Genomic DNA, 22803 nt, shown 5'->3' with positions numbered 1-22803 from the left:
TGGTCATCGTAAAATTATGATATTTCCTGTTAGACAAAATTTAAAGGAGCTCACTCCACTCTGATATTTTCTGTTTTACTGATAAATATTGTTCAACAAATCTTTCCTGTTTCACAAATCTTTCATCAATCTTTCCTCTTCTTCTGTAATTATTTTTAAGAAGGTATTATTCAATTTCGTTAATCTATTCCTACTTCAAAATCTTCCATTTTTATTTTTATTATTATTTTTCTTTTCAGTTAAGAGTGTTCTGTATTTCTATCTCTATCTCATTTTTTTCTTATTTCCTTATATTCTTTTCCTATAATTCATATAAAATTACAATCTAAATCATTTTAACAATTCAGTAGTTCTAAATCATTGCAACAAAGTAGATCTAAAATATAATTGGTTTTGATTTCCTAAACTCATACACAATTCTTTTCATTTAATCTCTAATATAAAACTAAATAATTGTAACCAAATTAATATTATTTAATAAAATAAAAGGAAGATTTAGCATACTAACCTCTTTAAATGATATATCTCCTCCTGGGGAGCTAGTCTGCTTAAACCTTTTCTTTTCTTTTTCTATTTGTTTTTGTAGGAAGGAAGAATTTTAGGTAAATCTCCATTTAGTTTTTACAGAAAAGAGATTGATTTGTTGCCAGATTTAATTTTAGGGAAGGAGTGGTGAGAGATTGAAGGAAGGAGGAGGGATCCGTTACAAAATGTTTTTCTTCTTTTAATTTTTATTTATTTATTTATTATTTTATTATTTTAACTATTTTTTTTAATAATTATTTTTATTTCTTTATTTCTTTATTTATTTTTGGCTATTACAAGGCTAAACTCTATAGTTTGGCTGACCTTATGGTGAGGCTTCCAACAATGTCGTGGTGTAGTTGGTTATCACGTCAGTTTAACAAACTGAAGGTCTCCAGTTCAAGTTTGGGCGATGCCATCTTTGCAATTTTTATTTTTATTTTTATTTTTTTAATAATGATCTGGATTCATTTTGGACCTCTACGAGAAAGTTTAAGAGCCTTAGAGCTTGGGAACCGTGCCCTCGAACACACATTCATTCATTTTAGACCTCTACGTGAAAGTTTAAGAGCCTTGGAGCTTATAGGCCCGAGAACCGTGCCCTCGAACACACATTGAGCATGTAATTAATTGTTTGGACTTTTATTGAAGAAATACGTGTACGAATCAACAAGGACTAGGGTGGAATGATTGTGAGCACGTCATATGCTTGATTTAGCCAAGAAACTTATGAACTCAACTTAGTATCAGAGGTCTAGGTTGATTGGTCCAACAAACGGTTTTTGCTAGACGAAGAGTCATTGAGTCTTTCGTTACATGATTTTCGAGGCTTCAAATCTCGAACCGTGACGAAAATAAAACTAAAAGTAAAATTAAATTAAACATTTAGATAATGCAATTTAAAATCAAACAACACCTCGACTAGAACAAATTGAAAGCCAACACAAACAAGTGTTGTTAAAATTTGTTACAAACGGAGAAAGAGTTCACCGTTTCGAACGAAATATAAAAGACCCGAAGTACACAAACAGGGTCGACACTCATAAACGACCCTCAAGTGACAATGCAGCTCTCGAATGCTCCCCCACCTCGAGCGACAGTTAGCGAAGACCTGAAAAAGAAATCTAAAATGCGGCGAATAAAAAAGTACTCGGTAAGCAGCCTACTTGTAGGCTGTCGTCGCATCCAGTTCCTGGTAGGTTTCCACGGGCTTTTCTTTAGGCTCAAGGAAGTTTGGGCTTAACTCTATAGTTTGGCTGACCTTATGGTGAGGCTTCCAACGGTGTCGTGGTGTAGTTGGTTATCACGTCAGTCTAACACACTGAAGGTCTCCAGTTCAAGTCTGGGCGACGCCATCTTTGCAATTTTGAACCTCTACGGGAAAGTTTAAGAGCCTTAGAGCTTGGTAAGCCCGGGAACCGTGCCCTCAAAAAAACATTGATTCATTTTAGACCTCCACGTGAAGGTTTAAGAGCCTTGAAGCTTATAGGCCCGAGAATCGTGCCCTCGAACACACATTGAGCATGTAATTAATTGTTTGGACTTTTATTGAAGAAATACATGTACGAATCAACAAGGACTAGGGTGGAATTCATATGCTTGATTTAGCCAAGAAACTTATAAACTCAACTTAGTATCAGAGGTTTAGGCTGATTGGTCCAACAGACGGTTTTTAGTAGACGAAGAGTCATTGAGTCTTTCGTTACGTGATTTTCGAGGCTTCAAATCTCGAATCGTGACGAAAATAAAACTAAAAGTAAAATTAAATTAAACATTTAGATAATGCAATTTAAAATCAAACAACACCTCGACTAGAACAAATTGAAAGGCAACACAAACAAGTGTTGTTAAAATTTGTTACAAACGGAGAAAGAGTTTGGGATACTGTTTTGAACGAAATATAAAAGACCCGAAGTACACAAAACGGGTTGACACTCATAAACGACCTTCAAGCGACAATGCAGCTCTCGAACGCTCCCCCACCTCGAGCGACAGTTAGCGAAGACCTGAAAAAGAAATCTAAAATGCGATGAGTAAAAAAGTACTCGATAAACAGCCTACTTGAAAGTTGTCGTCGCATCCAGTTCCTGGTAGGTTTCCATGGGCTTTTCTTTAGGCTCTAGGAAGTTTGGGCTTAACTCTATAGTTTGTTTGACCTTCTGGTGAGCCTCCCAACGGTGTCGTGGTGTAGTTGGTTATCACGTCAGTCTAACACACTGAAGGTCTCCAGTTCAAGTCTGGGCGACGCCATCTTTGCAATTTTTATTTTTATTTTTATTTATTATAATAATGATCTGGATTCATTTTGGACCTCTACGGGAAAGTTTAAGAGCCTTAGAGCTTGGTAAGCCCGAGAACCGTGCCCTCGAACACACATTGAGCATGTAATTAATTGTTTGGACTTTTATTGAAGAAATACGTGTACGAATCAACAAGGACTAGGGTGGAATGATTGTGAGCACGTCATATGCTTGATTTAGCCAAGAAACTTATGAACTCAACATAGTATCAGAGGTTTAGGCTGATTGGTCCAACAGACGGTTTTTGCTAGACGAAGAGTCATTGAGTCTTTCGTTACGTGATTTTTGATGCTTCAAATCTCGAATCGTGACGAAAATAAAACTAAAAGTAAAATTAAATTAAACATTTAGATAATGCAATTTAAAATCAAACAACACCTCGACTAAAACAAATTGAAAGGCAACACAAACAAGTGTTACTAAAATTTGTTACAAATGGAGAAAGAGTTCAGGATACTGTTTCGAACGAAATGTAAAAGACCCGAAGTACACAAACCGGGTCGACACTCATAAACGACCCTCAAGCGATAATGCAGCTCTCGAACGCTCCCCCACCTCGAGCGACAGTTAGCGAAGACCTGAAAAAGAAATCTAAAATGCGGTGAGTAAAAAAGTACTCGGTAAGCAGCCTACTTGTAGGCTGTTGTCGCATCCAGTTCCTGGTAGGTTTCCACGGGCTTTTCTTTAGGCTCTAGGAAGTTTGGGCTTAACTCTATAGTTTGGCTAATCTTCTGGTAAGGCTTCCAACGGTGTTATGGTGTAGTTGGTTATCACGTAAGTCTTACACACTAAAGGTCTCCAGTTCAAGTCTGGGCGACGCCATCTTTGCAATTTTTATTTTTATTTTTATTTTTAAAATAATGATCTGGATTCATTTTAGATTTCTACGGGAAAGTTTAAGAGCCTTAGAGCTTGGTAAGCCCGGGAACCGTGCCCTCGAACACACATTGATTCATTTTAGACCTCTACGTGTAAGTTTAAGAGCCTTGGATCTTATAGGCCCGAGAACCGTACCCTCGAACACACATTGAGCATGTAATTAATTGTTTGGATTTTTATTGAAGAAATACGTGTACGAATCAACAAGGACTAGGGTGGAATGATTGTGAGCACGTCATATGCTTGATTTAGCCAAGAAACTTATGAACTCAACATAGTATCAGAGGTCTAGGTTGATTGGTCCAACAGACGGTTTTTGCTAGACGAAGAGTCATTGAGTCTTTCGTTACGTGATTTTCGAGTCTTCAAATCTCGAACTGTGACGAAAATAAAACTAAAAGTAAAATTAAATTAAACATTTAGATAATGCAATTTAAAATCAAACAACACCTCGACTAGAAAAAATTGAAAGGCAACACAAACAAGTGTTGTTAAAATTTGTTACAAATGGAGAAAGAGTTCGGGATACTGTTTCGAACGAAATGTAAAAGACCCGAAGTACACAAACCGGGTCGACACTCATAAACGACCCTCAAGCGACAATGCAGCTCTCGAACGCTCCCCCACCTCGAGCGACAGTTAGCGAAGACCTGAAAAAGAAATCTAAAATGCGGTGAGTAAAAAAGTACTCGGTAAGCAACCTACTTGTAGGCTGTCGTCGCATCCAGTTCCTGGTAGGTTTCCACGGGCTTTTCTTTAGGCTCTAGGAAGTTTGGGCTTAACTCTATAGTTTGGCTGCCCTTCTGGTGAGGGTTCAAACGGTGTCGTGGTGTAGTTGGTTATCACGTCTGTCTAACACACTAAAGGTCTCCTGTTCAAGTCTAGGCGAAGCCATCTTTGAAATTTTTATTTTTATTTTTATTTTTAAAATAATGATCTGGATTTATTTTGGACCTCTACGGGAAAGTTAGAGAGCCTTAGAGCTTGGTAAGCCCGGGAACCGTGCCCTCGAACACACATTGATTCATTTTAGACCTTTACGTGAAAGTTTAAGAGCCTTGGATCGTATAGGCCCGAGAACCGTACCCTCGAACACACATTGAGCATGTAATTAATTGTTTGGATTTTTATTGAAGAAATACGTGTACGAATCAACAAGGACTAGGGTGGAATGATTGTGAGCACGTCATATGCTTGATTTAGCCAAGAAACTTATGAACTCAACTTAGTATCAGAGGTCTAGGTTGATTGGTCCAACATACGGTTTTTGCTAGACGAAGAGTCATTTTGTCTTTCGTTACGTGATTTTCGAGGCTTCAAATCTCGAACCGTGACAAAAATAAAACTAAAAGTAAAATTAAATTAAACATTTAGATAATGCAATTTAAAATCAAACAACACCTCGACTAGAACAAATTGAAAGGCAACACAAACAAGTGTTGTTAAAATTTGTTACAAACGGAGAAAGAGTTGGGGATACTGTTTCGAACGAAATGTAAAAGACCCGAAGTACACAAACCGGGTCGACACTCATAAACGACCCTCAAGCGACAATGCAGCTCTCGAACGCTCCCCCACCTCGAGCGACAGTTAGCGAAGACCTGAAAAAAAAATATAAAATGAGGTGAGTAAAAAAGTACTCGGTAAGCAACCTACTTGTAGGCTGTCGTCGCATCCAGTTCCTGGTAGGTTTCCACGGGCTTTTCTTTAGGCTCTAGGAAGTTTGGTCTTAACTCTATAGTTTGGCTGACCTTCTGATGAGGCTTCCAATGGTGTCGTGGTGTAGTTGGTTATCACGTTAACACACTGAAGGTCTCCATTTAAAGTCTGGGCGACGCCATCTTTGCGATTTTTATTTTTATTTTTATAATAATGATCTGGATTCATTTTGGACCTCTACAGGAAAGTTAGAGAGCCTTAGAGCTTGGTAAGCCCAAGAACCGTGCCCTCTGACACACATTGATTCATTTTAGACCTCTACGTGAAAGTTTAAGAGCTTTGGAGCTTATAGGCCCGAGAACCGTGCCCTCGAACACACATTGAGCATGTAATTAATTGTTTGGACTTTTATTGAAGAAATACATGTACGAATCAACAAGAACTAGGGTGGAATGATTGTGAGCACGTCATATGCTTGATTTAGCCAAGAAACTTATGAACTCAACTTAGTATCAGAGGTCTAGGTTGATTAATCCGACAGACGGTTTTTGCTAGACGAAGAGTCATTGAGTCTTTCGTTACGTGATTTTCGAGTCTTCAAATCTCGAACCGTGACGAAAATAAAACTAAAAGTAAAATTAAATTAAACATTTAGATAATGCAATTTAAAATCAAACAACACCTCGACTAGAACAAATTGAAAGGCAACACAAACAAGTGTTGTTAAAATTTGTTACAAACGGAGAAAGAGTTGGGGATACTGTTTCGAAAAAAATGTAAAAGACCCGAAGTAAACAAACCGGGTCGACAGTCATAAACGACCCACAAGCGACAATGCAGCTCTCGAACGCTCCCCCACCTCGAGCGACAGTTAGCGAAGACCTGAAAAAGAAATCTAAAATGCGGTGAGTAAAAAAGTACTCGGTAAGCAACCTACTTGTAGGCTGTCGTCGCATCCAGTTCCTGGTAGGTTTCCACGGGCTTTTCTTTAGGCTCTAGGAAGTTTGGGCTTAACTCTATAGTTTGGCTGCCCTTCTAGTGAAGGTTCAAACGGTGTCGTGGTGTAGTTGGTTATCACGTCAGTCTAACACACTAAAGGTCTCCAGTTCAAGTCTAGGCGAAGCCATCTTTGCAATTTTTATTTTTATTTTTATTTTTATAATAATGATCTGGATTTATTTTGGACCTCTACGGGAAAGTTAGAGAGCCTTAGAGCTTGGTAAGCCCGGGAACCGTGCCCTCGAACACACATTGATTCATTTTAGACCTTTACGTGAAAGTTTAAGAGCCTTGGATCTTATAAGCCCGAGAACCGTACCCTCGAACACACATTGAGCATGTAATTAATTGTTTGGACTTTTATTGAAGAAATACGTGTACGAATCAACAAGGACTAGGGTGGAATGATTGTGAGCACGTCATATGCTTGATTTAGCCAAGAAACTTAAGAACTCAACTTAGTATCAGAGGTCTAGGTTGATTGGTCCAACATACGGTTTTTGCTAGACGAAGAGTCATTGAGTCTTTCGTTACGTGATTTTCGAGGCTTCAAATCTCGAACCGTGATGAAAATAAAACTAAAAGTAAAATTAAATTAAACATTTAGATAATGCAATTTAAAATCAAACAACACCTTGACTAGAACAAATATAAAGGCAACAAAAACAAGTGTTGTTAAAATTTGTTACAAATGGAGAAAGAGTTCGGGATACTGTTTCGAACGAAATGTAAAAGACCCGAAGTACACAAACCGGGTCGACACTCATAAACGACCCTCAAGCGACAATGCAGCTCTCGAACGCTCCCCCACCTCGAGCGACAGTTAGCGAAGACCTGAAAAAGAAATCTAAAATGCGGTGAGTAAAAAAGTACTCGGTAAGCAACCTACTTGTAGGCTGTCGTCGCATCCAGTTCCTGGTAGGTTTCCACGGGCTTTTCTTTAGGCTCTAGGAAGTTTGGGCTTAACTCTATAGTTTGGCTGCTCTTCTGGTGAGGGTTCAAATGGTGTCGTGGTGTAGTTGGTTATCACGTCAGTCTAACACACTAAAGGTCTCCAGTTCAAGTCTAGGCGAAGCCATCTTTGCAATTTTTATTTTTATTTTTATTTTTATAATAATGATCTGGATTTATTTTGGACCTCTACGGGAAAGTTAGAGAGCCTTAGAGCTTGGTAAGCCCGGGAACCGTGCCCTCGAACACACATTGATTCATTTTAGACCTTTACGTGAAAGTTTAAGAGCCTTGGATCTTATAGGCCCGAGAACCGTACCCTCGAAAACACATTGAGCATGTAATTAATTGTTTGGACTTTTATTGAAGAAATACGTGTACGAATCAACAAGGACTAGGGTGGAATGATTGTGAGCACGTCATATGCTTGATTTAGCCAAGAAACTTATGAACTCAACTTAGTATCAGAGGTCTAGGTTGATTGGTCCAACATACGGTTTTTGCTAGACGAAGAGTCATTGAGTCTTTCATTACGTGATTTTCGAGGCTTCAAATCTCGAACCGTGACAAAAATAAAACTAAAAGTAAAATTAAATTAAACATTTAGATAATGCAATTTAAAATCAAACAACACCTCGACTAGAACAAATTGAAAGGCAACACAAACAATTGTTGTTAAAATTTGTTACAAACGGAGAAAGAGTTGGGGATACTGTTTCGAAAAAAATGTAAAAGACCCGAAGTACACAAACCGGGTCGACACTCATAAACGACCCTCAAGCGACAATGCAGCTCTCGAACGCTCCCCCACCTCGAGCGACAGTTAGCGAAGACCTGAAAAAAAAATATAAAATGAGGTGAGTAAAAAAGTACTCGGTAAGCAACCTACTTGTAGGCTGTTGTCGCATCCAGTTCCTGGTAGGTTTCCACGGGCTTTTCTTTAGGCTCTAGGAAGTTTGGTCTTAACTCTATAGTTTGGCTGACCTTCTGATGAGGCTTCCAATGGTGTCGTGGTGTAGTTGGTTATCACGTTAACACACTGAAGGTCTCCATTTAAAGTCTGGGCGACGCCATCTTTGCAATTTTTATTTTTATTTTTATAATAATGATCTGGATTCATTTTGGACCTCTACGGGAAAGTTAGAGAGCCTTAGAGCTTGGTAAGCCCGAGAACCGTGCCCTCTGACACACATTGATTCATTTTAGACCTCTACGTGAAAGTTTAAGAGCTTTGGAGCTTATAGGCCCGAGAACCGTGCCCTCGAACACACATTGAGCATGTAATTAATTGTTTGGACTTTTATTGAAGAAATACATGTACGAATCAACAAGAACTAGGGTGGAATGATTGTGAGCACGTCATATGCTTGATTTAGCCAAGAAACTTATGAACTCAACTTAGTATCAGAGGTCTAGGTTGATTGGTCCGACAGACGGTTTTTGCTAGACGAATAGTCATTGAGTCTTTCGTTACGTGATTTTCGAGTCTTCAAATCTCGAACCGTGACGAAAAAAAACTAAAAGTAAAATTAAATTAAACATTTAGATAATGAAATTTAAAATCAAACAACACCTCGACTAGAACAAATTGAAAGGCAACACAAACAAGTGTTGTTAAAATTTGTTACAAACGGAGAAAGAGTTGGGGATACTGTTTCGAACAAAATGTAAAAGACCCGAAGTACACAAACCGGGTCGACAGTCATAAACGACCCACAAGCGACAATGCAGCTCTCGAACGCTCCCCCACCTCGAGCGACAGTTAGCGAAGACCTGAAAAAGAAATCTAAAATGCGGTGAGTAAAAAAGTACTCGGTAAGCAACCTACTTGTAGGCTGTCGTCGCATCCAGTTCCTGGTAGGTTTCCACGGGCTTTTCTTTAGGTTCTAGGAAGTTTGGGCTTAACTCTATAGTTTGGCTGCCCTTCTAGTAAAGGTTCAAACGGTGTCGTGGTGTAGTTGGTTATCACGTCAGTCTAACACACTAAAGTTCTCCAGTTCAAGTCTAGGCGAAGCCATCTTTGCAATTTTTATTTTTATTTTTATTTTTATTTTTATAATAATGATCTGGATTTATTTTGGACCTCTACGGGAAAGTTAGAGAGCCTTAGAGCTTGGTAAGCCCGGGAACCGTGCCCTCGAACACACATTGATTCATTTTAGACCTTTACGTGAAAGTTTAAGAGCCTTGGATCTTATAGGCCCGAGAACCGTGCCCTCGAACACACGTTGCGAATGTAATTAATTGTTTGGACTTTTATTGAAGAAATACGTGTACGAATCAACAAGGACTAGGGTGGAATGATTGTGAGCACGTCATATGCTTGATTTAGCCAAGAAACTTATGAACTCAACTTAGTATCAGAGGTCTAGGTTGATTGGTCCAACATACGGTTTTTGCTAGACGAAGAGTCATTGAGTCTTTCGTTACGTGATTTTCGAGTCTTCAAATCTCGAACCGTGACGAAAATAAAACTAAAAGTAAAATTAAATTAAACATTTAGATAATGCAATTTAAAATCAAACAACACCTCGACTAGAACAAATTGAAAGGCAACACAAACAAGTGTTGTTAAAATTTGTTACAAACGGAGAAAGAGTTCGGGATACTGTTTCGAACGAAATGTAAAAGACCCGAAGTACACAAACCGGGTCGACAGTCATAAACGACCCTCAAGCGACAATGCAGCTCTCGAACGCTCCCCCACCTCGAGCGACAGTTAGCGAAGACCTGAAAAAGAAATCTAAAATGCGGTGAGTAAAAAAGTACTCGGTAAGCAGCCTACTTGTAGGCTGTCGTCGCATCCAGTTCCTTGTTGGTTGCCACGGGCTTTTCTTTAGGCTCTAGGAAGTTTGGGCTTAAATCTATAGTTTGGCTGACCTTCTGGTAAGGCTTCAAGCGGTGTCGTGGTGTAGTTGGTTATCACGTCAGTCTAACACACTGAAGGTCTCCAGTTAAAGTCTGGGCGACGCCATCTTTGCAATTTTTATTTTTATTTTTATTTTTTTTTTTATTTTTATAATAATGATCTGGATTCATTTTGGACCTCTACGGGAAAGTTAGAGAGCCTTACAGCTTGGTAAGCCCGGGAACCGTGCCCTCGAACACACATTGATTCATTTTAGACCTCTACGTGAAAGTTTAAGAGCTTCGGAGCTTATAGGCCCGAGAACCGTGCCCTCGAACACACATTGAGCATGTAATTAATTGTTTGGACTTTTATTGAAGAAATACGTGTACGAATCAACAAGGACTAGGGTGGAATGATTGTGAGCACGTCATATGCTTGATTTAGCCAAGAAACTTATGAACTCAACTTAGTATCAGAGGTCTAGGTTGATTGGTCCAACAGACGGTTTTTGCTAGACGAAGAGTCATTGAATCTTTCGTTACGTGATTTTCGAGGCTTCAAATCTCGAACCGTGACGAAAATAAAACTAAAAGTAAAATTAAATTAAACATTTAGATAATGCAATTTAAAATAAAACAACACCTCGACTAGAACAAATTGAAAGGCAACACAAACAAGTGTTGTTAAAATTTGTTACAAACGGAGAAAGAGTTCGGGATACTGTTTCGAACGAAATGTAAAAAACCCGAAGTACACAAACCGGGTCGACACTCATAAACGACCCTCAAGCGACAATGCAGCTCTCGAACACTCCCCCACCTCGAACGACAGTTAGCGAAGACTTGAAAAAGAAATCTAAAATGCGGTGAGTAAAAAACTACTCGGTAAGCAGCCTACTTGTAGGCTGTCGTCGCATCCAGTTCCTGGTAGGTTTCCACGGGCTTTTCTTTAGGCTCTAGGAAGTTTGGGCTTAACTCTATAGTTTGGCTGACCTTCGGGTAAAACTTCCAATGCTATCGTGGTGTAGTTGGTTATCACGTCAGTTTAACAAATTGAAGGTCTCTGGTTCAAGTCTTGGCAACGCCATCTTTGCAATTCTTATTTTTATTTTTATTTTTATAATAATGATCTGGATTCAATTTGGACCTCTACGGGAATGTTTAAGAGCCTTAGAGCTTGGTAAGCCCGGGAACCGTGCCCTCGAACACACATTGATTCATTTTAGACCTCTACGTGAAAGTTTAAGAGCCTTGGAGCTTATAGGCCCGAGAACCATGCCCTCAAACACACATTGAGCATGTAATTAATTGTTTGGACTTTTACTGAAGAAATACGTGTACGAATCAACAAGGACTAGGGTGGAATAATTGTGAGCACGTCATATGCTTGATTTAGCCAAGAAACTTATGAACTCAACTTAGTATAAGAGGTCTAGGTTGATTGGTCCAACAGACGGTTTTTGCTAGACGAAGAGTCATTGAGTCTTTCGTTACGTGATTTTCGAGGCTTCAAATCTCGAACCGTGACGAAAAGAAAACTAAAAGTAAAATTAAATTAAACATTTAGATAATGCAATTTAAAATCAAACAACACCTCGACTAGAAGAAATTGAAAGCCAAAACAAACAAGTGTTGTTAAAATTTGTTACTAACGGAGAAAGAGTTGGGGATACTGTTTCGAACAAAATGTAAAAGACCCGAAGTACACAAACCGATTCGACACTCATAAACGACCCTCAAGAGACAATGCAGCTCTCGAAGCCTCCCCCACCTCGAGCGACAGTTAGCGAAGACCTGAAAAAGAAATATAAAATGAGGTGAGTAAAAAAGTACTCGGTAAGCAACCTACTTGTAGGCTGTCGTCGCATCCAGTTCCTGGTAGGTTTCCACGGGCTTTTCTTTAGGCTCTAGGAAGTTTGGGCTTAACTCTATAGTTTGGCTGACCTTCTGGTGAGACTTCAAACGGTGTCGTAGTGTAGTTGGTTATCACGTCAGTCTAACACACTGAAGGTCTCCAGTTCAAGTTTGGGCGACGCCATCTTTGCAATTTTTATTTTTATTTTTATTTTTATAATAATGATCTTGATTCATTTTGGACCTCTACGGGAAAGTTAGAGAGCCTTAGAGCTTGGTAAGCCCGGGAACCGTGCCCTCAAACACACATTGATACATTTTAGACCTTTACGTGAAAGTTTAAGAGCCTTGGATCTTATAGGCCCGAGAACCGTGCCCTCGAACACACGTTGCGAATGTAATTAATTGTTTGGACTTTTATTGAAGAAATACGTGTACGAATCAACAAGGACTAGGGTGGAATGATTGTGAGCACGTCATATCCTTGATTTAGCCAAGAAACTTATGAACTCAACTTAGTATAAGAGGTCTAGGTTGATTGGTCCAACAGACGGTTTTTGCTAGACGAAGAGTCATTGAATCTTTCGTTACGTGATTTTCGAGGCTTCAATTCTCGAACCGTGACGAAAATAAAACTAAAAGTAAAATTAAATTAAACATTTAGATAATGTAATTTAAAATCAAACAACACCTCGACTAGAACAAATTGAAAGGCAACACAAACAAGTGTTGTTAAAATTTGTTACAAACGGAGAAAGAGTTTGGGATACTCTTTCGAACGAAATGTAAAAGACCCGAAGTACACAAACCGGGTCGACACTCATAAACGACCCTCAAGCGACAATGCAGCTCTCGAACACTCCCCCACCTCGAACGACAGTTAGCGTAGACTTGAAAAAGAAATCTAAAATGCGGTGAGTAAAAAAGTACTCGGTAAGCAGCCTACTTGTAGGCTGTCGTCGCATCCAGTTCCTAGTAGGTTTCCACGGGCTTTTCTTTAGGCTCTAGGAAGTTTGAGCTTAACACTATAGTTTGGCTGACCTTCGGGTAAGGCTTCCAACGGTGTCGTGGTGTAGTTGGTTATCACGTCAGTCTAACACACTGAAGGTCTCCAGCCCAAGTCTGGGCAACGCCATCTTTGCAATTTTTATTTTTATTTTTATTTTTATAATAATGATCTGGATTCAATTTTGACCTCTACGGGAAAGTTTAAGAGCCTTAGAGCTTGGTAAGCCCGGGAACCGTGCCCTCGAACACACATTGATTCATTTTAGACCTCTACGTGAAAGTTTAAGAGCCTTGGAGCTTATAGGCCCGAGAACCATGCCCTCAAACACACATTGAGCATGTAATTAATTGTTTGGACTTTTACTGAAGAAATACGTGTACGAATCAACAAGGTCTAGGGTGGAATGATTGTGAGCACGTCATATGCTTGATTTAGCCAAGAAACTTATGAACTCAACTTAGTATCAGAGGTCTAGGTTGATTGGTCCAACAGACGGTTTTTGCTAGACGAAGAGTCATTGAGTCTTTCGTTACGTGATTTTCGAGGCTTCAAATCTCGAACCGTGACGAAAATAAAACTAAAAGTAAAATTAAATTAAACATTTAGATAATGCAATTTAAAATCAAACAACACCTCGACTAGAACAAATTGAAAGGCAACACAAACAAGTGTTGTTAAAATTTGTTACAAACGGAGAAAGAGTTCGGGATATTGTTTCGAACGAAATATAAAAGACCCGAAGTACACTAACTGGGTCGACACTCATAAACGACCCTCAAGCGACAATGCAGGTCTCGAACGCTCCCTAACCTTGAGCGACAGTTAGCGAAGACCTGAAAAAGAAATCTAAAATGCGGTGAGTAAAAAAGTACTTGGTAAGCAGCCTACTTGTAGGCTGTCGTCGCATCCAGTTCCTAGTAGGTTTCCACGGGCTTTTCTTTAGGCTCTAGGAAGTTTGAGCTTAACTCGATAGTTTGGCTGTGTAACGACCCTAAATTTCCACATATCTAGAGTCGCCACTAACGTCTCATGCTCATCTCTAATGCAGAATAAAAACCTAAGCATGCTCATCTTTACTAGCGGAAAAATTTAAAACTTCAGAATACGTTAAAACATTGAAAAACACTGCCGGACTTACGTGTTTCAAACATCATGCTGGAGTTCAAAAGACAAAATAAAACGATTACAAATTAATTAATATAAATGAATGAAATGCAAACGCTCTATCCTAACCAAGACTAGGAATTTTAAATATGCAACTATCCTATGCACGCGCCACAGTCTCTGATCACGATGCCACCGTCAACCGTACATGGGAGCCTTGCCTTTACCTGAAAAACAATATGGCACACGGCCTGAGTATTTCGAAGAAATACTCAGTAAGTGACCCCACTATAGGGGCCATGCTAATGCAAACACATGCAATCATGAATAGGGACCTATCTCCAATCATCTTAGGGGTGGCCTCCAGTCTCGGACAAATTGGATGTGTAGTACTTCCCTACACACGACTCACACGTGCGAGTGTGAGTCCCCAGGGCGCTCGCACACCCCCTGGACCCTCTGGTCAAGCTAATCTGTAGCGACGTCCAGAGGTCAGCGGAACCCCATAGTGTCATGCGCCTCATGAACACCCTCATCTGTGTGCTTTCGCACCTGTGCGCATTCGCGCTCATCATAAGGTGCGCGTCCGCACTCATCATCTCTAGGGGAAGTAGCCCTATGCTTATGAACATACAAAATGCATGAGGTCCCTCTAAATCCATCGTAATGTCTCTTCTGACACAACCCTCTAGTCTCATCTCTTTGTTACTCTAGGTAACGCATATCGTGGATATTTATATTAATATCATTTTCATGCTCTTAGGGTTGTGTCCTACGTCGATCTAACGACATGATGCAATATGGCACTCATCATCATCTAGCATGCTCAATATGGAAAACACCATCATATTAAGGTAAAAATCATGCAATCATCATGCTCATCATAATGCCACAACGTGCGTCAAACATATTAAGCGTCACTCAACAAAATATGTATAAACTGGCACATATCATCAAGCATCATACAATTTATATAGCCTATCCTATAGTAAGGCCACTTACTTGGTTGGCCTCGGCCGAAGTACTCCCTAAATAGCTAAACGTAAGCTCCCGTTCCGTGAGAGCTGCTTCCTACTTCGCTGGGGTTTGTTTTCCTATCACACCGTTCACCACTTTCCGTTAGTATTTCACAATTAATTTACCTAATTTAATAAATGTGAAATACGGCTCTAAAACGGCCTCGGATACCTTAATCAGGGCCGAAAACAGATCCGGGAGGGTCGAAACAGTGGAAATCGGGCTGAAAACAGGTGAGCCGAGCCGAACAGCCGCTGGAGCCGCCGGAGGAGCCGCCGGAGCGTCACCGGAGGGAGCCCGAGCCGTTTGCGCCGAGCCGAGCCGAGGACTGCTGCGCTGCTGTGTGACACGTGGCAGCAGCAGAGAAAGCCACGTCGGGCGGTAGTGTCGGGTCGAAGCGCGGGTCGCAGTCCGGTTCGGGTCGTGGTTCGGGTCGCGGGCTGTGGAAGGCTACTGGGCCAAGGCTAAACGTTGGGCCTCGGCTTACTGGGCTGGGCCGCAAATGTTTGGTTTGCAGGCCGGCTCAATTGGACCGTGGGTCTAGTTTGGGTTGGTTCAACTGAACCGTAGCTTCTGGGCCGGTTTGAGGTTTGGGCCGCTGTAGTTGGGCTGGGCCGAAGGCAGAGGCCAAGGGGGAAAACGGGCTGGCTCTTCCGGGTTCGGGGTTCGGGTTGACCCGGATCCGTGGATCTCGTCTTCCTTACCCGACTTTGGCCGATTTTCCGGCGAGTTTTCTCTCTCCTTCCCGCGGCGTTTTCGTTGCCGATTTCGGTCCTCTTCCTTCTCTTTTCCTCTTTGTTCGTCGTCCTTCTTTCCTTTTTGGGAGTTTTGCGGCCTAAAAGCTCCTAAAAGCCATAGATCTAAGAATCGATTAAGAAACCCAACTTTCCGACCTCGGTTACCGACGACGACGCTTACGAAATAACACCAAATGTCCCTGAGTTATTGTGCTTTCCTTAGGGATCTCTCTTACGGTAGTAACAGGTTATTTGGTGTCGGTTTAAGGGTGGTTTGAGGGCTCGTCGGAGAAACTAAACACTCGCCGACGTTTGTCCGAAATCTCTCTCTCTCTCTCGAAATTTTTCTCTCCTTTCTCCCTTTGCAGGTGTTCTGAAGATGCTGGGCTGAGGGTGGGCGTCCTGTGGCCGTCGTTTCGCGTGGGTTCCGCGAAACACGGCGGTCGCCGGAAAACTCGCGGGTTTTCCGGCGACTGGGCTTTTTTTTTTTTTTTTTTTTTTTTTTTTTTTTTTTTTTTTTTTTTTTAATTTTCGTTTTCTCATTTTCATTTATTTATTATATATATATATATATATATATATATATATATATATATATATATATAATATTTTCTTTTTCTTTCTATCTTTCCCGGGTCGTTACAGGCTGACCTTCTGGTGAGGCTTCCAATGGTGTCGTGGTGTAGTTGGTTATCACGTCAGTCTAACACACTAAAGGTTCTGGATTCATTTTAGACCTATACGAGAAAGTTGAAGAGCCTAGAGCTTGGTAAGTCTGAGTACCGTGCTCTCGAATTCGCATTGAGCATATAATTAGTTGTTTAAGATCCTACATGTAACATAAATAATATAGTGCATGTAGGGGTCATGGGGCACTCACTTGGTTGGCTTTGGCCGAAGTTACTAATTACTCGATAGTTTCTTAGAAGACTATACTTCAACGTTTAATTAGACCAATGTCAACCCATATCGTATACCTAGGGCATATCTATATCTTAGTCTAGATAAACATATCGACTTTTTCCAATATTAGTCTTAAAACTATCCAAAATTGAGTTAACGGGAGTCTTACCGACCTTAAATACTCTTAATATGGTCAAAAATGCCTTTAGAATGGTCGAAAACTTAGGAGACAGTATAAAGTTTGTATACTGGGCTGCCTAAGCTGAGAAGTCGAGCTGCCAAGCCACCGACCCGAGCCATTAAGCCCCACCAAAGCGAGCCAAGAAGTCGAGCCGAATGAGCCACCACATGCGCCGAAGCTAAGCTGAGTTTGAGCTGCAGTGAGGTAGAGCACACATCGAGCACGTGCACAGTCGAATGAGAGGCGTGGGTGTTCAGGTCTGGTCGTGGCTGGGTAGTTGGGCAAGGCCAAATCAGAATGGATCATTTGTTAGAATCACACAACAACGCACACACTCGATCTAGATGAACACAAAGAACAGGATAGAGAAAATGCAAGGAGAACTCTGGCTAAAGGATTTATATTGATGACTTCAAGTATGTACAGTAGGAGAGAATACAGAGAATACAGAGAGTACATTTTCAAAGCTCTACCCGAGGGGATATATATATGGTTTAGCTTACTATATTTAGCTTTACCAGATATAACCATCTACTATATATAACTAGTTACCATATATAGCTTTACCCGATATAGCTTTTTACTATACATAGCTATTTACTATTTATGACAATTTACTTTATAATGTCATTTACCAAATATAGTTTTACTATGTATAACCGTTGGCTCAGCTATAAATAAGCAGCAGGCTCCATAACCTAACAATTCTCCCACTTGGAGACTGATCGAGTCAACCAAGAATTTCATTTTCAAACGATCATGAATATCTTCACTGCACTAGACCAATTGAGGTTATGCACAACCTCAATATTCCAACATCAACACATTTTGTCAACATGTTTGCTGGATTCTTTGCACCCTCTATCTTCTTAAAACATATCACCATATTCCACTAACCTGCAAGTGAAATGGTATCGCCTTCCGTGTTTTATCTTTAAATGATAGGTCAGGTTCCTCACCAACTGTATGACACTCTGACTATCTCTATAAAGAATCTTTTTGTGTTGCTTCTTGCCCAATTCTTCCAGATAGTCAGTCATCTATATCGTCTTCCTTCTAGCTTCAGATATTGTCACGTACTCAGTCTCAGTACAACGCATTTTTGAAGCCTAGACGTCCCATCATCCATGGCTTGCTCCCACTTGGTTGTATTCTCCAACTGTCGGGCCTCCTCAAAGGGTTGTGGTTCCCTTTCATCAGCAACAGATAGTGTAATGAAGGTACATACATATCTGGTACTCTGATAGTATTGGATGATCTTCTCAACACCAATTCAGGTATCACTTGCTCCACTGTTAATTCCTCTGCAGTAGTCTTCGTAGTTTCATGAGTATCTGCTACAACATCACTAAGTGAGTTTTTCTGCAACTCAAGCTCAACTTCCACTTGCTTCATGGTCTTGGAACCGTGCTCCACATCTAGTTCCTCAGCAGTAGTCTCAGGAGTTTCATGAGTATCTACTACAACATCACTAAGTGAGTTTTTCTGCAACTCAAGCTCAACTCCCACTTGCTTCGTTGTCTTGGAACTATGCTCCACATCTGGTTTCTCAGCAGTAGTCCCAGGAGTTTCATGAGTATCTACTACAACATCACTAGATGAGTTTTCCTGCAACTCAAGCTCAACTCCCACTTGCTTCGTCGAACCTTGCTCCACATATGTTTCCATTTCCAACCGCACTTTCTTCAATTCTATGGCGGTCCTTGTGAAGCTAACTCGTTTCTGCTTGCTCATAACGTAGTTCTCACAATGACCCACATCAACAGATTTCAGACCTTCTAAAACTCCTTTCGCGGCCAACGTCTTCATTCCTTTCACGCTCATATGTCCAAGTCTATTGTGCCATAGACTTGAATTTGAAGCACTTTCAGCAAACAGCAGCTATGTTCATACACCCTGCAGTGGTGTATAAGGTTCCAGATTTTGTGCCACGTGCTACCACCGTAGCACGTTTCATAATCTTCCACGAACTCTTCCCTAACTTTGTTGCATAACCTGTGCTGTCCAACTGACCAATAGAGATCAGGTTCTTTTTTAGATCAAAAATATATCTGACATCCTTTAATGTTCACTGATTTTCTGCCGGAGTTTTTATGCAGACATCTCCTTTTCCTTTAATCTCCAAATCTTTGTTGTCGGCAAGATACACCTTCTCGAAATTTCCAGACTTGAAATTCCAGAACAACTCTTTATTTGGAGACGAATGAAAAGATGCACGTGAATCCAAAATCCAGGATTCAATCGAACTGTCCACGCTGAGGATTAGAGCATCCCCAATGTCTTCTGCTGAATTTATAGAATCATCATTATCTCCAGATTTGTGATTTTGCTTTCTCTTTGGTCTTGTACAACCTGTCTGAAAATGACCTTCTCCACAATTCTAACACGTTACGTTTGGTCTATTTAGAGATTTTTCTCGGTTCTTTGATTTTGATCGTCCTTTGTTTGGGCCTTTCGGTTTACTTCTTCCCCGTTGGTCAACACTGAGAGCACTACCAGATGAATTTCCAATTTCTTGTTTGCGAGTACTTTCGCTGAGAACTACATCTCGAATTTCATCAAACTTCAGTTTATCAGATCCTCGAGAACTGCTGATTGCGTCAACAATAGTATCCCATGACATGGGTAAAGATGACATCAAAATCAATGCTTTAATTTCATCTTCGAAATTAATTTCCACCGAACTCAGTTGAGTTAAGATCATATTGAATTCATTTATATGTTCCACAACAGATCCACCTTCAGGCATCTGTAGATTGAACAATCTCCACATCAAATACACCTTGTTCATAGCCGATGGTTTTTCGTACATATTGGACAGCGCCTTCATCAGATCTAACATTGTCTTCTCCTTTGATGATGTTGAACGCCACGTTTCTGGATAGCGTCAACCGGATCATCCCTAAAGTTTTTCAATCCTTGAGCTTCCACTGCTCCGTGGTCATGGTATCCGGCATCACTCCCAACAGGGGTTCGTGAAGATCTTTCTGATACAGATAATCTTCAATCTGCATTTTCCAGAAACCGAAATCGAATCCATCAAACTTCTCAATTCCAATCTTTGAACTTTCCATCTTCACAGATCGTGGTGAATTTCGCCTAGCTCTGATACCAGTTGTTAGGGTCGCACAACAACGCACACACTCGATCTAGATGAACACAAAGAACATGATAGAGAAAATGCAAGAAGAACTCTAGCTAAAAGATTTATATTGATGACTTCAAGTATGTACAGTAGTAGAGAATACAGAGAATACAGAAAGTACATTTTCAAAGCTCTGCCTGAGGGGATGTATATATGGTTTAGCTTACTATATTTAGCTTTACCAGATATAACCATCTACTATATATAACTATTTACCATATATAGCTTTACCCGATATAGCTTTTTACTATACATAGCTATTTACTATTTATCACAATTTACTTTATATGTCATTTACCAAATATAATTTTACTATGTATAACCGTTGACTCAGCTATAAATAAGCCACAGGCTCCATAACCTAACATCATTCTTGTGGGCAGGACTGTGTGTTCGGAAATGGACCGCAGGTTGTTGGGCTATGAGCTTGTGAGTCATAAATATTGCAATGGTGAAAACAACACCACTAGTGGTCTTCTACACCCACGACTATTTCGAGGCTATCTCGAAGTGAGAGGAATGACGTTGTCAATGCGAACTTCTCTCTTAATCTCTCTTTTTTCCTGTGTAGGTTGTAGGTGAACGAAGATTGTGTTGGTGAGGGATGTGTGAGAGGAGGAGTTTCAAAAGAGTGGTGGGACGGTTATCCAAGCAAAAATGGTGCCTCATTGAAAATTTCTATTTCTTCATCACTATCGTCCCAAGTAGCCTTCATCGTTTTCTTCTTGGATTTCTTACATAATTTGAGGAGAGGACAATTTGTTCTTACATGACCGACTTTTTACATCCATAACATATTACTTATCATTTTTTCTCTTTCGCTTTTTTTACTCTATTTGGTTTGTTTCTTGAATTGTTTCTTTGTTTTCTATGAAATTTGTATACTTACATGTGAAATAGGCAACATCATCTTCATCAAGAACTTCCCTCATCTCTGGAGTTAACTTCCAATGTGATGGTTTTATGTCTATTTCGATTCCTTTTCCATATACTCCTTCATGGTAATCTCATGTGTCATGAGATTGCCAACAAGTTTTTCAAAAGGAAGGATTGTGAGATCCTTTGCTTCTTGAATCACAGTCACTTTTGCCTTCTAAGTTTTAGATAGAGACCTAAGAAATTTTCTTAATCCGTGAGTAGAATATGATTTTCCAAGATTTTTGAAAGCATTTAGAAATATTAGTAAACCTAGTGAACATATCACCAACAAATTAATTTACATCCATTTAAAATAGTTCATAATTATAGACTAACATGTTGATTTTTGTTTCCATAACTTGATTTATTCCTCAGGAGTAACTTCAAGAGTTTTTCAAACTTTATTTGTCCAATAACACATAGATACTTTATTAAATTCATCATGACTTAGGTCCCAATAAACACAAGGTATAGCAAGCATTAAAAGAAAATTTTTGCCCATCAAATTCCTCCCCTATTAAATTCCTTCCCTATTTTAGGCACCTCAATACTATTAACAATTTTTATTGGAATACGAGGACATTTACTAACATTCCACCATAGTTGAAAATCAATAGATTTCGACCTTTACTAATATTTAACAATAATTGATAATCTATAGATTGCAAATAAAATGTCATTCTAGTTTTCCAACAAGTATAATTTGTTTCATAAAATAAGGAGACCTAGAGGTTGATTGTCCTTCGCTAAAATCGTTATTAACAGGCAGGTTCGCTATAATACATTAAAGTTTATATATATATATAAGAGCAACTTGCTCTCATCCTAATTGTTGAGTCGGCATTAATAGGATTTTAACAATAAAATTATTTAAGTATGCTTAATTTTCGTATTATTAAACTTTTTAGAAATAACTAGAAGCTAACCATTAATATAACAAATATATAAAAAATAATTCCATTCAAAGCTAACCATTAATATAACAAGTATATAAAAAATAATTCCATTCAAAACAATAAACATGAAAATCTTAGAATATGGAATAATCACAATAATAATTTTGAAATTAAATAAAAAAGAGTTAGAAAATATAACACCTTAGTTTTAGTTTTCGTTAAACTCAATTTACTCCACTCTCCAATCACCTCTTGCAAATTTGAATAAATAACTTTGTTGACTTTTTCCTTAGATCAGAGTCCAACCGCTGCATCGCTCTTTTTACGAGGTTAAGAGCAAACTCAATCCTTTCCACGGCTCAAGATCAAACTATTACAAGTATTGAAAATTTATTAAGAACACACTGATGGTGTTACTATAACACGTGCGGAAGCAATTTGGATCTTAGGCACTCTAAGTACATTAATTATAGTAAATTAGCTAGCATGTTCAAAAACATTAAAACTCAATGAGTTTGAATACTAACCTTTTGTAGTTCAAATTCCTTTTTCCTCACGAATCGGTTGAGAATGACCACTAGTGTCTTCCCTACTATTCTCCGGCCTTAGAACGGGATTGTGGAATATGGAGAGTGACTAAACTTGATAGGAATTTAGTATATGTAAAGAGAGAGTTTTGAGAGATTTTCTCAAAGTTTTTCAAGCAAACTTTCCATGCAACTTGATCTCATATTTGAATGTTGATGCAAATTTGAGATTACCAAATTTGGACACTCAAAATTCCACTCAAATTTGTGGGGTTTATTTGGCAAACATGCATGTTTGGTTAAACCAAACCAAATTTTGACACTCAATATTCCACTAACTCAAGCATGT

At 39.4% G+C, this 22803-nt stretch overlaps 1 long non-coding RNA gene and 4 other non-coding genes across 5 annotated transcripts; 4 read left to right on the top strand and 1 right to left on the bottom strand.

The window, feature by feature from the left end:
- The first annotated feature begins 1806 nt into the window (after positions 1–1806).
- TRNAV-AAC (transfer RNA valine (anticodon AAC)) lies at positions 1807–1880 on the top strand. The gene has a single exon. It is a non-coding gene; the product is annotated as a tRNA-Val (tRNA).
- An 821-nt stretch (positions 1881–2701) lies between these two features.
- Positions 2702–2775, top strand: TRNAV-AAC (transfer RNA valine (anticodon AAC)). The gene has a single exon. It is a non-coding gene; the product is annotated as a tRNA-Val (tRNA).
- Positions 2776–10213: 7438 nt separating this feature from the next.
- On the top strand, positions 10214–10287 carry TRNAV-AAC (transfer RNA valine (anticodon AAC)). The gene has a single exon. It is a non-coding gene; the product is annotated as a tRNA-Val (tRNA).
- Positions 10288–12127: 1840 nt separating this feature from the next.
- Positions 12128–12201, top strand: TRNAV-AAC (transfer RNA valine (anticodon AAC)). The gene has a single exon. It is a non-coding gene; the product is annotated as a tRNA-Val (tRNA).
- Positions 12202–14112: 1911 nt separating this feature from the next.
- On the bottom strand, positions 14113–15227 carry LOC147790273 (uncharacterized). The gene is made up of 2 exons (XR_015422816.1): positions 15133–15227; positions 14113–14357 (listed from the first exon to the last, which is right to left on the bottom strand). It is a non-coding gene; the product is annotated as an uncharacterized LOC147790273 (long non-coding RNA).
- Positions 15228–22803: the final 7576 nt, after the last annotated feature.

This window comes from Cucurbita pepo, chromosome 11 (genome assembly GCF_057944985.1).
Source record: "Cucurbita pepo subsp. pepo isolate OVF chromosome 11, ASM5794498v1, whole genome shotgun sequence".
Taxonomy (NCBI): domain Eukaryota; kingdom Viridiplantae; phylum Streptophyta; class Magnoliopsida; order Cucurbitales; family Cucurbitaceae; genus Cucurbita; species Cucurbita pepo.
Note: the sequence above shows the minus strand (reverse complement) of the source record. Positions and strands in the feature narration are given on the sequence as shown.